Here is an 11,414-nt window from a genome sequence, read left to right as displayed (position 1 = left end):
GAACCAGAAGTTTATTGGGGACGAACAGCTGTGAAGGGATGGGGAGGGGGATTTTTCAAGAGAAGCCCCAGACCATGTCCAATGCAGACCCTACAAAGTCCCTGACAGTCCCGGGTCCCAGTGTGACCTGTCCCTTAGGGCAGCCCCGTGTAGATGGAATCCAGCAAGCCCTTCTTCTCCGCTGTGCTTGGTCCCTGGCTGGGAGACCCAGATCATGGCCCAAGCTATGGCATCCTTATCCAGGGCTTGCAGGTAACAATGAGGTCCGAAGGCCCCAGGCAGTTAATGACCTTCTGTGGTTCCCCAGTTTCCTTATCTTTACGAACGTTTTTTCCTGTCTTGTGAAAGATTAAATAATAATGATTGTAATGAGCTGAATCATGTCCCCGCCCTCCCCGCTCAGGCTCCCAGAGGCTTGATATGATTGTATTTGGGGACGGAATCTCTAAAGAGGTAATTCAAATGAAGTGAGGTCATTGGAGTGGACCCCCATTCAATAGGACTCATGTCCTCATCAGAAGAGGAGACCAGGGACGCCTGGGTGGCTCAGTGGGTTAAGCCTTTGCCTTTAGCTCAGGTCATGATCTCGCGGTCCTGGAATCGAGCCCCACATTCGGCTCTCTGCTCAGCGGGGAGCCTGCTTCCCCCTCCTCTCTCTCTGCCTGCCTCTCTGCCTACTTGTGATCTCTGTCTGTCAAATAAATAAATAAAAATTCTTAAAAAAAAGAAAAAAAAGAAGAGGAGACCAGGGCAAAGACACACCGAGGGAGGGCCTTGTGACCACGTGAGGTGGGCTGTCTACACCGCCAACAGAGAGGCTCCAGAAGCAACCAGCAATGCGGACACCTTGGTCTCAGGCTTCCAGCCTCCAGCACTGAGAGGAAACAAATGTCTATTATTTCAGCTGCTTGGTATTGGGTATTTTGTTACGGCAGGGTCCCCAAACTAATGCAAGTGTGGATTTCACTAAGCTGTGCTTTTAGCAAAGATAGTCCTCCTCCCCGAACCAAGTGCCACCCCATTCTATAAGCTTATCAGAACCACTGCCCCCATTGTTGTTCCTGTCCTGGGGAGTTAGGAAGAGGAGGTGTAAGGAGCTGTGCTCTCCGAGCCCTAGAGATGCCTTTGGAACATGGTGGTTTTCTTCTTGTGTAAAGCAGAGGGAATAAGCCCATCCAGTGAGGTTTTCTGCAGAATGTTCTGATCTGTTACTAGTCACACTATTCGTACCCTATTGTCAGTGTCATTGTCAATCATGACATTAGCGAGCATTTGGGTAGCACACTGTGGTGTCCGAGCTACTTTCTCATCTGTTATCTGCTCCTTATGCCACTCCCAAGGAGGTAAGATAGTGTTGTGACCTGCCTTCGGTCCACCTCTCTGAGTTCAAGGTCACAGGGCTGCCCAGAGGTTACTGCTGAGGAAGTTGGACAAGGGTCTTCTGACTTGGCCCTTTGCTGTGTCCTTACCCACACTAACAACTCCATGGACCAGACATCTGACCACGACCTAACAAGGGCCCAGCCATTGAGGTGTTGGTGTGGCCAAGGCCAGGACTGCACAGGTTGGTCTGAAAGGGGGAAAGATAACAAGGGGAAAAGGTGGCCTGCGTGGGGACAGGGTGTGGAGGGGCAACATGGGGTCTGTTCTGTCCCCCAGCTCAGTTTCACAGATGGCACCTGGGCCCCGAGGGATAAAACAGCAGGTGCTGCTTCTCCGAGGCAGGAGAGAGCAGCTGAGGGGCAGCGGGAGACCAGGACCCCAGGACACTGTCCCAGGAGTCCTAGCAGAGAGAGAGAGAGAGAGGGTGGTGGTGCCAAGACCTCAGGAGGGGCTGGGTGTCCTGAACCTGGGAGCTGACCAGCGTCAATATTCTCACCTGGACCAGCCTGGTGCCAGAGCCTACAGGATGACCCTTGGGGTGGCCAGCAGCAGCCCCAACACAGTAGACCCCCAGGGGCTGCGGGAACTAAGTGGGAAGTTTGGGGGACTTGGATCCTGCATCAGAAGAGGGGGAGGCCTGTCAGCCTCGCTTTGCTGTCAGCCTGATTGCATTTCCGCTGCCTGGCTGCTCGGGCCTTGGGATCAGGTTATGTTGTCAGCCAGATGCTCCATGCTCCCAACAGGCAAGACAGCCTGTCAGAATAAGGGCCCTTGTATCTGTCTTATTAACTGAGAGCATCTGAAAGTCACGTACAAACCCTTTCCGGGGGGAATCTTGGGGAAGAGGGCGAGACGCTCGCACTCCAGAGGCTTCTCTGGGAGTCGTGGCCCCCACAAGAGAGGAGAAGGAAATCCTCTCCCTCCTTCTCGGACCTCGTTGCAAATTGGGATCCTCTGTAGCCCAGCTCCTGTGGGATTACAGCAACCCCAGGATTATGCTTTTTTGTACTTCATACTTTTTGCTCTGTTACGGGATATCATTTGAATAGACAGAAGAATCAGAAGGAGAGAAGCTTCAAAGGAAGCAGAGGCCCAGGTCCCTCAGCGGCGATCACGTGCACAGTGTAATTAGCATTGTAAGATTCTGGTGGGGACTTCCTTCCTGTTAGAGTCCAGCTTACGTCCTGCTCCTTTATCCTGCCTTCTTTCCCAGGCCTCTTCTCTGTCACCTGAAGGCCAGGGCGGGATACAATTTTAAGCTTTACCTTGAGTTCATTGAAACCCAGACCCGGGCTGGATGAGGAAATACTCACAGGAAGATACACTGAGAACTGATCGAAAGGTTACTAAAAGGATTTATTTTTGTAAAATATGCAAGAAAATGTGCTGGATTTCCTTCTTCCCGTCCCCTTCCAGCCTGTCTGTGCCTCCCAGTCCTTCCCTTCATCCCCTTCTCCTTGGCTGCCCTCATCCCTACACCGACATTCCCTCAGCTGCTCATGCACCTCCCTGCTGCATATATACCCCCATATCTTCGCATGCACCCCACACCTCCACCCCCTCCTGCATGTACACCCCCACACCAGATGCACATCCCCTCCTACTTGCACACCACCACACCTGCACACACACACACCCCTCCTGCATGCACACCCCCACACCTGCACAAGCACCCCCTCCTACATGCACACCCCCACTTTTGCACACGCACCCCATGCAGGCACACAGAGTTACATGCCTTCATGCGCACCCCATGCCCTCACGTGCACCCACACACCTACAGTGCACCTCCAAGCCTTCAGTTGCACCCAGTGTCTGTACACATACCCCATGTCTGTATACACATCCCCATGCCTGCAGGGATGTCTTGGGAACTTTCTCCTGCTGATTGTTGGCCAGGTCCTAGGGCTCCTCAGCTAGTCAGTCACTGGGAGGCAGCTTTACATTTTGATATAGTACTTATCACAGGCCTTGGGAAGGCTTACACATATTAACTCAATCCTTCATGGCCCTGTTAGTAAACTCATTTTACAGATGAGGAAATTGAGGCAGAGGGGTTCTATACCTTGCCAAAGATTACAGAGTTCAAACCCAGTTCAAACCCAGACAGCCCTGAGCTCTGAGCACTTTGGTATGAATGAAATGAGTTGAAGTATAGACTGGCTTTTTGGACTAGGCCCAACGGGAGAAGGTGAGTCTCCTGGGAGCCCTGTGCTGTCCTCTCACTGATAGATGCTCTGTTGGGTTCTCAGAGAAATTCAATGAGACCTTGGAAAATTTGCCCTTTGAAGTATATGTTGGAGAGCTGATTGATGGTGAGTGAACAACCTGGCAACTTCATCAATGACATCTCACTGACTAGTGTCTGCAACTGTTGTGAAGGTGTCCCAGGCTTGTGCACAGAGCTCAGAGTGTGTGAGGATCCTCATGGGAAGAACCACAGTCTGATGGCTGGTCCAGAGCCTACCCAGTTCAAGAGTACTGCAGACTGGAATGGGCCTTATCCATTCCCAAGAACAAGTGTTGGGGGGTTTAAAAACCCAGCCAAGGATTGTCTTCTATGTCTTAAGTTCTCCCAGACAGCTTCATTTCACAGTCTGCTTAGTGTGTGGTCTCTCACACTTCCCCTCCCTGGTTCTTTGGCTCCCTTCCACTGGGCCTCTCAACAGAATGTGCCCCAATCTCTTACCTCTTTCTTCTCAAAATGCTCTCCCCACTTGGCTGCTGTAACACTACACCTCTCGGTACATTGCTACATAGTACAAGATGTGTTTGCTGTGGAGATGGGATGCTGAAACTGGGAGAGGATTTATGATGCAGTGTGACCGAGGGGCACACTTCTGGTAGTTTTAAGCTGCATCAGTTAGGATTCTTGGTTAGAAGCAAATGAAATGAACTCTGGACATTTTAAACAAAAAAAAAAAGAACAATTCTTAGAAGGCTATAGAGGCTTATGGAACCAATGGGAGTCCAGAGGCCCAGGTGTGGGAAAGCAGCAGGAAACCAAAAAACATTGGAGGGTTCAGAACTGAGTAAGAGGAATAAAAGGAGACATAAGGGAAAATGAAAGTTAGAGAGTAATAGGTATGACAAAGTAGGATCAAAGAATATTTTTTTTTTATTAAGAATGGGTAAAGCATGAACACATTTATTGTCAGAGAAAAAGAAGTTGGCATGAAAAAGAAGGATTTCTCTGAACATAATGTAATCAAGCTAGAAATAATAACAGAAAGATTCTGGGAAAACCTCAAGTATTTACTAATCAAACCAAAAACATCTAAATAACCATGAGTCAAAAAGGAAATCATAAGGTGTATTAGGAAATATTTTGAATTGAATGCAATTGAAGACACAAAATTTCAAGATTTATAGGATTCAGCTAAAGCAGTGCTTAGGGGGAAAATTAATAGCATTAAATTCTTGTATTAGAAGAAAGTTCTCAAATGAATAATCCATGCTTCCACTTAAAGAAATGTAAGAAATTATAAAATAAGGTAAATTAACCCCCAAAATAACAGAAGAAAGAACTAATAAAGACATAAGCAGAACTGGTAGAATTGAGAACAAAAAGATTTAGAGAAAGACCAATGAAACCAATTCAGCGTTCTTTACAAGAGACCAAGCTACAGAACTGGTATGTTTGTGTGTACATATGTGGGGGTGGGGAGGGGTCGGTGACTAACTGATTAAGGAATATCTAACTTAATATTTTCTGTGTGTGAAAAATAGGTGGGGTGGTCCATGGAGAATACACAAAACTCTAGAGCTGATGAAGAAAGAGGTGACATTTTGGTGTATTTTCTGGAGGAACTGGAGGAATAAGTATATTAGTTTCCTACTGCTTCTATAACAAATCATAATAAACTTAGTGGGTTTAACAACACAAATTTACTCTCATAATTTCTGGAGATGAGAAGTTTAAAACAGTCTTACTGGGCTAAAATCAAGGTGTCAGTGAGGCTCTGTTCCCTTTGGATGCTCTAGGGAAGAACCTGTATTCTAGACTTTCCAGCTTCTAGGGGCCACCCCCAGACCTTGGCTCAATGCCCCATGCCCCCTGCCCCACCTTCTAAGCCAGGAGTATAGCATCTTCTAATTTCTCTCTCTCTCTGATCCTTGCTTCCATCATCACATCTCTTTCTCTAACTCTGACCCTCTGACCTCCTTCTCATTAGAACACTTATGATTATAATAATCCAGGATAATCTCCCCATCTCTGGTGCCTTAACGTCCTCACAACTGCAAAGTCCCTTTTGCCATGTTAGGGAGTATATTCCTCATTTTAGGGATTAGGACTGGACAGCTTTGTGGGCTATCACTTTGCCCACCACAATACATAAGCAAGAACAAACAAAAGAATTGAGAACAACACCCAGGTCCAGCCTCCCTGGAGACCATGAACGGCTTGTGGCCCAAATCTCCAATTTAGGACATTTAGGAAATGAGATAAAGGTATTAAGTTGGCAGACTGTGGCTTTAGACCAGGATATGGCATTTTGCTGGGAGTATGGCAGAAGGACAAGATACAGGGAATAGTAGTTTTAATAAAATGGTAATATACCTGCTCAACAGTGAGATCCAAACTGCATAAGCAGGGAAGGGAGAATGCTTACAGAGGGAGAGGAAATCGATATGTCAAATTGTGGTAAAATGCACAATCCACGGCTTCAGGTATGAGAGACTCTATGATAAATGGATACTAAGGACTCAAGAGAAACATTCCTAATATGGAGGACTTCCTCTACTTCTATTCCAATAAAGAGCAAAAAAGCAGATTTTTCCGATATCCTAGCTTTCTCCTAAAGGAATGCATTTAATCTACTCTTCGTACTCTTCAGAAGTCTCAGAATGAAGAGGGAGCCTGTCTTCTAATGCAGTGATTTATCACAACCTATCCTTGCACCTATTGTTTCCGTCGATCAGATATGATCTTGTCACTCCAGTTTCTTAACAGAGACACTATTTGCCAGTGATCAAACAGACCCCTTTGTTCTGCGTGTTATGAATAGTAACTTTATCTAAAATGTATCTGTTTATTAATAGGATATAGGATATTATTCAGAACCACAGAGGAAGACTCCGTGACTGTTAGCCATGAGGGCGGAGTTACATGTGTAAGGAGCACGTGGTGCAGAGGGAAGAAAGGATACTGGAATGCTCTTGGGGGACATCAGAGAACAGTTCTTTGAAATTGATTTTATAAGTAAGGATTTCTTTTTTTATTACTGTCTTTTCTTTCTTCTCCATTTTAGATGTTGCAGAGTGGAGCTTGAGCTAGGATCCTGGCAATGCCATCTGATTGCTTGTGAACTTGAGTGGTTCTCAGCCTGGGTTTCCTCATCTATAAGACACAAATAGCAGAAGTACCTACCTTAGTGTGTTAGTAAGAGGACAACTCAGATAATACTTGTAAGTCCCCTACAACAGTATCTGACACGAATGCATTTGTTAAATAAAATAAAAACTCATCTTACAATGAGATGCACTGGAAAAAAAATTCATAAATACAACAGAAAATGCTTTGCATTGGTTCAGAACCAAGAGTAAATATACTTTTCCACTTTATGTAGATGAGAATTGATCCCTGGTCTTTATTAGAGTGCAATGTTCTTCACAGTTTTCTTGGCCTTGTCAGTGTTAGTGAATTTATTTCCTCTCCATTTGCCTTGGATTGCAGAGTTGACCAATTTAAATAATCACCTCCTACTTTGCTAAAAATGGAAACTCCCTAACCTGAAAACAAATAGCAAAGCTAATTAGGTTATTTAAATCTTCTAAGACTTGCAATCTAGATATTGTCAGGTCAAGATGAGGCATTTGGATTGGAGCAGGGCTGGCTGGTTGATGGGATGTGATAAGGACATGGCAGCCGCAACACTCTGACACCGTAAGCGATCCCGCAGAGAGGGGGGAGGTCACCGAGCCAAACATCCATGACTGTCTAGCAACTACTGAATTGTGCACCAAGAGTGGTTTTGTGGTCACCAGAAATTTCACTAGAGACCAGAAAGTCCTCAGTCACAGCTCTCCAAACAGGGCCTTGCCAAGCAGTCAAGGCCAAAGTGTCGGCTTGCTAGAACCAGGGGACAGCAGTAGAATGGCCCCAGGTGTTTTTGAAGACTTCAGGGTTCAGGGGTCTTCCCCTCCATTATTTTTAAGTTACTTGAATAAGCTATTCAACCTCTCTGAATCTCTGTTCTCAATATCTGACCCCCACCTGGAAGGTTTGCTGTGAAATATCCGCAAGGGAGTACATCTTGCTTCACCAAGCATGCTTAGTATATAGTGGGCAGTCAGGGAATGTTCCCTTTTGTTCTTGTCCCCTTCCATTTCTGCCCCCGGCTTCCTGTCTTTGAAGCAGGAATAAGCCTAGTTACTCCCCCAAGAATTCAGGAGCCATTGTATAAGAGTGAGAAGGCTGAGCTGTTTCTTTTCTAAAAGGTCATTAACTATAAGAAATTAGTCCCTGGTAGTGAGAGCCATCCCTTTCTCCTCTTGTCATGTGAGAGGGGAGGAAATCTGGAAGGATGCCTGGCGGCCATCACTATGGGTTGGTGGGGCCTCAGGATCCAACCATGGATGGCACCGTCAGGCTTTCTTACAAGGTCAGGGGAGCTACATCCTCAAGAAAGACGGGGTACATTTCCATAATTCCAGGCACATTTGCAAATTTCCAGGAACTGCAAGTCACTGTGCTTCCTCTCCCCTCAAGGGCCCTGAAGGACTATCCGTTCTCCCAGCTGAGTCCATTGCACTGTCAGAGTGTGTGTGCATGGAGGTCCCAGCATCGGGTGACATCTGCTCTTGTCCTTTCTCCCCATGACGTTGCTTCTTTCTAGTTCCTGTTCAGTATTCCTGTTCTCTTGCTCACTTACTGGGCATCAGAACCCAGTGCTGGGTGCTTCTAGAGGGCATTTGTACACGTTCAAAGGAAGAGAGTCACTTGTTATGCTTAGAAAGATTCAGTGGCAGGCATGAGGGACTTTACCGGGCTTACTTCATGGCAGTTGTTTTACCCCATTGGTGTCCCATTTAGTGGTGAAAACCAAAAGTGGAGGAGGATCCATTTAGGTAACTTCTGAGAAACTCCTAGGTTCTTCTCTCCAGCCCCACGGTTCTGGGAACTCCAGTCCAAGTGCAGATCCAGCTGCCAGCTCCACTGAGGTCACATGTGCGTCTGGAACTGAACTGGCCAGAACCAACCGCTCAGTTTGAACTGCACGCCCTACCCCAATCTGTTTCTTCTCTTCCAGCTCCCCTTTGCTCAAGCCAAACTTAAGAGTTTATGCTGGATTCAAGACCTGCCTTCACCCCTCCTTCCATAAGAACCGCTAGTTCTGAAGTACACCCCCTATCGAAGCCCCTTGCCTCTCGCTGACTGCAAGAGCCCTGCAGGTTTTGTCCGCATCACCGCCTTCCCCTCTTCCTCTCCCACCCTGGCCTTTTGTCTGTTCTTCAGATACATCAAGCCCCTTCCTGCCTTGAATCTTTACAGTCTTCTCTCCTTGCCTAGAAAGCTCTCTCTCCTGATTGGTCAGTGACTGGCTCTTCTTGTGGTTCAAACCTCAGCTTAAATGTCAGTTCTGCAGGGGGCCACTGGGGCTATCAGATCAAAATCAGACGTCTCATCCCTCTCTATTACATTGCTTTGTTGCAATTCTCTGATTAGCCCTTATCTGACTCTGGCATTTTAAAAAATGTGTATAGGGATACCTGGGTGGCTCAGTCGGTTAAGCACCTGCCTTCAGGTCAGGTCAAGATCCCAGGGACCTGAGATCGAGCCCTGCATTGGGCACCTTGTGCTCAGCCAGGAGCCTGCTTCTCGCTCTGCCTGTTGCTCCCCCTGCTAGCACGCTCTCTCTCTCTGACTAATAAAATAAAATTTTTAAAAAATGCGTTTATCAGTTTTGTTTCTGTCTTCCACCTCAGCCCTCCCTTTTATTCTCTGCCTCAGGGGAACAGGACCTTGTCTGTCTGGTTCATTATTAAATCCCCAGCAGTTAGATGAATGCTTGGCACATAGTTGGCACTCAGTAAACACTGGTTAAATGAATGAATAATTAGTGAAACTGGTCTGTGGTCTCCCTTAACCAAGTTTTTGGCTGATTCAGGATACCAGTAGGGACTCGGTTCTGGATCTTATAGGGCAGGGTTTCAACCTCAGTACAATGGACATTTGGGGCTGGATGATTCTTTGCTCTAGGGGTAGTCCTGTGCATTGTAGGATACTTACCAGCATCTCTGAGCATTCCCTACTAGATGCCAGGAGCAAACTCCCCCCACCTCAGGTTGTGACAACACAAAATGTCTCCAGACACTGCCACATGTCTCCTGGGGGAGCAAAATCTCCCTTCTCTTCGGTGAGAACCATCCCCACTGGAGGGCCGTCTGCAGCTCCTCATAGTTAAAGACACACATCTCAAAGTCAGGTCCCTAGACTAGCAGGTGACCGTTTTGAGAAGTTGTTTACCAGGAAGGCGGAGCCAGGCTGTGGGGCAGGCAGTCCCAACCTTGACCCCAGCCCCACTACTCACCTGTCAGTGAAGGGGCTTGGCTTCAAGGGCATGGGCTTCTTTATCTGGGAATGGGGCATGCATTCACGGGGTTGACAGGCAAGGAGTGGATGCGAGCATGGAATGGGCGCAGGGGGTCCTACGGGGTAGAAGCTAGATTAGCGGAAGCCCTTCCACTGGGGAAACCTGTGCTGTCCTCAAATGGTTGCTCCCTTTACGAAGGTGTTTCTTATGACGCAAATGTGCAGGCTGGGCAGAGAAAGGAGACTCGGTGGTCCCCCACTGAGGCCCTCGTGCACATCTGGCTGACACACTGGGTCTAATTCCCTGCCCCTTGGACTCGCTCCTTCTCTGGTTTCCACAAAGGCTGACTGTGCTCTGAGCAGCTGCAGCCGGTCAGGGCCTCGGGGAAGCTGTGGGAAGGGTTGTGGTCCCTGTCAGCCGGCAGCTGTGGGAAGTGGCCAAGCATCTCTCTCTCTCTCTCTCTTTCTAATCAGTGTTCGGGTCCCCAGCCAGCAGCTCAGCTCTTTGCAGAGAGCTGCATCTAAAGTCCTCTGTGAGGCCTAAAATACTTCTATCCAGCAAAGGGCCTTTGGGAAACGTCCGCCCTGATTAGAGGGTAGCTGCAAGGATGGACAGGGGTCTCGGGAGACTCTCAAGTGGGAGAAAGAAAAGAGCCTTGTTCAGTCTTCTCTTAGCTTAAAAAAAAAAATAAAGTCATGGCCTATCTAATTAATTAACTGAATTCTAAGGAGATGAGCAGAATTATTGTTAATTAATTTTAAATGAATGTAGATGTATTATGCCTAAAGTATTTGTGGTTCCTGCATTCCGTGGGGCCTGTGATTGGGGGGGTCATGTGGGTGGAGGGGGGACATCCGGAGCAGAGGGCGGCCTGGCCTGGGGCTGGGCAGTGTCCCTGTGTAGGGCCAGCTCTCCCCGGCCAAGTCTCCTGGGCGGGAGTAACGACTCAAGGATTCATCAGAACTGATGTGCCAATAGGTTTAGGGTCTTAAGGGTGAGGATCCAGTGCCGTGAAAGCAGGCAGGGTAGAAGAATCAGTGGGGGTGACACTGAAGGGACTTAGTTCTGCCTGGGCTGTTCATAGACCCTCTCGTCTCTGCCCCCACATGTCTCTGCCTAGCGTCACCTGTTCTCACTGCAGAAGCATCTTCTCCTTAAGGTAGGAAGACAGTGAGACCCCACCTCTTAGACCCCCAGCTGGGCAACCCCAGGGGACAGGAATTGCTGTGGATGGTATATGTATATCAACCTGGGACCCGGCGCTGGGGCTGGTCTTGTGATTGCTTCTGTGGTCCAAGGGCTGTGCCCTTCCTGCAACCCAGGGATCTGGGTTCATTATGGGAAAAAACAAGGGAGGGTAGAAACGTGTCTGCAGCTCCATGTGGTGGCTCCCACGGCCCTGCGTGACTGCACAGCAACACACGGCTTGGCCTTCCACAACACGGTTCATTCAGAGGAAAGCGGGTTCAGCCAAGCTTTTGAATTGGTTTTGTG

The 11,414-nt window shown here is 47.9% G+C and overlaps 1 long non-coding RNA gene across 1 annotated transcript; it reads right to left on the bottom strand.

The window, feature by feature from the left end:
- Nucleotides 1-6,493: 6,493 nt before the first annotated feature.
- Nucleotides 6,494-9,636, bottom strand: LOC125095950 (uncharacterized). Its single transcript, XR_007126014.1, has 3 exons — nt 9,617-9,636; nt 7,601-8,560; nt 6,494-6,724 (listed from the first exon to the last, which is right to left on the bottom strand). It is a non-coding gene; the product is annotated as an uncharacterized LOC125095950 (long non-coding RNA).
- Nucleotides 9,637-11,414: the final 1,778 nt, after the last annotated feature.

Source organism: Lutra lutra, chromosome 3 (genome assembly GCF_902655055.1).
Source record: "Lutra lutra chromosome 3, mLutLut1.2, whole genome shotgun sequence".
Taxonomy (NCBI): domain Eukaryota; kingdom Metazoa; phylum Chordata; class Mammalia; order Carnivora; family Mustelidae; genus Lutra; species Lutra lutra.
Note: the sequence above shows the minus strand (reverse complement) of the source record. Positions and strands in the feature narration are given on the sequence as shown.